Raw genomic sequence first — 3,385 nt, 5'->3', positions numbered from 1 at the left:
AGTTTGTCTCCCATAGTTGAGGTCTACCTATGATGTAAATTACAGACGCCTCTCATCTTTTAAAGTGGGGGAACTTGCACTATTGCTGACTGACTAAATACTTTTTTGCCCCACTGTATGTACAAGGTAATTATAAATATAACAGGGGTTAAATGAGAAATAACACTTACATGTGTTCAGAGCATTGCAGGCAACCAGGCTAGTTCCATATGTCCCAATGAATTAGGACTCCGGTTAGGAACAGCTCTTCAAGTCAGACTCACATAGGCTCCAGCAGACAGACAGCAGGCTGGGGTGCCTGGCAGACTTATAGCTCATCCTGATGACATCACAAAAAGGACTGGTTTTCCCAGACCCTCCTACCTCTTCAGTTTAACTAAATGTAACCTAAATTTGCCTAATGCCTGTAACTCCGCTACAGAACATGTCATAACAAACCCAGCATTCATCTCGTATTGATATTGGCATTCTAATGAGATCAAATATGTCCTATTTGTGATGCATAATTACAGAGAAATCCCTACTTTTACCTGTTGGGGTTAGACGCTCATGTTTAGAGTGGCTGACAGAACAGCCGATCAATGATAGCAATATGTATTTATTATTCTCTTAGCCCAAGTCGTTGGCTCAGAATCTTATAATATTAGAACAAAGACTCTTGCATTTACAGAAGGGAATCAGACCCGTTTTAGCTAGCACAACTTTCCACTGCAGCTATGCCAGTGGTAAATACCTTTCTTCAATAAAACTCCCCCACATTCATTGACAAGCTCTTGCCTGAGTGAAAGGGAAGGGGGGGGGAGGGGGTTGGCCCACCGCCTGGGCTAACAAGAGAAACTAAACTTATATATTTCATACAATATCGTGACATCCCCTATCCTGGGCCTCTTCCTGGTATAATGTCCGTATCCTGGGCCCCTTCCTGGTATAATGTCCCCTATCCTGGGCCCCTCCCTGTTATAATGTCCCCTATCCTGGGCCTCTTCCTGGTATAACGTCCCTCATCTTGGGCCTCTTCCTAGTATAATGTCCTCCATCATGAGCCCCTTTCCGTAATGTCACCCACCCTTCCAGTAACAGTCACTAGTTCTGAGCCCCTTCCTCCTATAATGTCTCCCATCCTGGACCACCTCCAGTAATAATGTTCCCTGTTATGCTACGCTTCTCCAACACATTTTTCTTTTTTTAAAGATGATTCTTCTTACCCATTCATGGTGTGCAGCATCCTCTTCTGTAGCCAGCACAGAGGCCGCCGCTGATTTCAGTGTTCTTGCCATAGACTTTGCATTACACTACTACCATGCACAGCCTGTGACCGGCGCACCATAGTCAGCTGCCCGCCCCTGGACGGTAGGCATGTACTGCAGTGCAGGGAGCCAGCGGGTCTCTGCACCGCAACACACTTCAGCTCATGGGCGGACATACCGCCTGTTCAAACGATGTGGCTGCATCGGATCCCGGAGGCTCCAGGGGGGCCCTGCATGGCGGCTAATAAAGAGGGCAATCTGGCCAGTTTATCCGGCACGGAGGCTCCGGGGGGCGCCTGGCCAGATTGCCCTCATGTGCGGTGGGCAGGGAGCAATCCCTGCAGCTCTGCTGCCTGAAAGAGAAAATGGCAGCGGAGCGGAATTTCACGTAATGGATCCATCCTGCTTCCTGCCCGCACTTTCTTTCTTACACAGCAGCGGCTCAATGACATCATCATTCAGCGCCATGGCTGTGCGAGACAGGTAGCTGCCGGCGATGGTGTGGTTTCAGGATACCATGCGCATAGGTGAAGTGAGGTGTGACTGCAAAGAGGTGAATGATGCGGTGTCTGTGTAGATAAAGGAGAGGGCAATGATGAGGCAGAAGGCAATGATCGGGTTAACAGAGAGGGCAATGATGGGATGATGAAGCAGAGGGCAATGAGTGGGTTGATAGAGAGGTCAATGATGGGGGTGATGGGGCAGAAGGCAATGAGTAGGTTGACGGAGAGGGCAATGATATGGGTGGTGGGGGAGAAAGCAATGATGGGGGTGGTGTAAAGGGCAATAATGGGTGTGGTGGGAGGAGGAAATGTTGGAGGAGGTGTAATGGGCAATGATGGGGGAAAAGACAATGATGATGGTGGTGGAAAGGGCAATGGTGGGGGAGGAGGAAATGATAGAGGTCGTGGAATGGGTAATAATGAGGGTGGTGGGGAGAAGACAATGATGATGGCAGTGGAAAGGACAATGATGGGGTGGTGGGGAGGAGGCAATGATGAAGGTGGTGGAATGGATAATGATGGGCTGGTGGGGGAAAAGACAATGATAGTGGTAGTGGAAATTAGGCTACTTTCACACTTCCGGCGTTTTGGCTACATCGCAATGTGTCGTTTTGGAGAAAAAACGCATCCTGCAAAGTTGCTCGCAGGATGCGTTTTTTCTCCATAGACTTGCATTAGCGACGTTTGGCCACACGTCGCATCTGTTGTGTTTTGGCGCACCGTCAGCACAAAAAAAACTTACATGTAACTTTTTTTGTGCGACGTGTCCGCCATTTTCGACCGCGCATGCGTGGCCGGAATTCCGCCCCCCCCCTCCTTGCTCATCACAATTGGCAGCGGATGCGTTGTAAAACTGCATCCGCTGCCCATGTTGTGCTAAATTTAGCACGTCCGTCGGTACGACGGTTTGCGACGGCCCTGTACCGAAGGAAGTGTGAAAGTAGCCTAAGAGGGTTTTCTTACACATAAAAGGGTTTTGTGGGTAGTTGTGACATTTTGGTACACTTTGTTTTGGCATCTGACCTTGTGTCCTCTCTTTTACATCCCTATGAAGGTCACCGATTCCTTCAGAGCCCAGAAATGAGATATTACAGGGGGCTTCCTAATGTGTGACGGTCACTGCGCAGGAAATGGGGAGAGCCAGAGACGCTGGAAGATAAAACAATGAAGTTCTGCCTTCTGCGCAGTGGGACCCCACAGATGGGGAGCTTGGACCCCAGTGAGGGCGGCGGTGCAGGGCCGCACATGATGAGAACGGTGGTCGCCGACAGTGGGAAGTTTCCCTGATGAGCAGAAATTCCCAGCGGTCAGACCCCACAAAGCAGTAAGTTAGCACACCCCTAGGAATAAATAACACGTCCTGACTGGACAACCACTCTGGGGAAGGGATCAGCTTTATTGTCAGGTGGCCGCCATGGAAACACAGCCCCCCACAGCCCGCACTCTGGGGTCCCACCAGAGCAGGCAGCCGCGTTACCTTTCTCCTCCTCGTTGCGTTGGTCCGTGGTGAAGGCGATCAGATTGCGGCAGGACCAGGCGCACACTAGCGGGATGGAGGGGCAGTGGCTGGTGCGGGGCTTCCTGTCCCACTCACAGGTGTACGCTACGTCCATGGTGACAGTCTGCCCGCCGGAG

The sequence above is a fragment of the Ranitomeya imitator genome, chromosome 1 (genome assembly GCF_032444005.1).
Source record: "Ranitomeya imitator isolate aRanImi1 chromosome 1, aRanImi1.pri, whole genome shotgun sequence".
NCBI classification, from domain to species: Eukaryota; Metazoa; Chordata; class Amphibia; order Anura; family Dendrobatidae; genus Ranitomeya; species Ranitomeya imitator.
The sequence above is the reverse complement of the archived record's forward strand: the minus strand, read 5'-3'. Positions refer to the sequence as shown.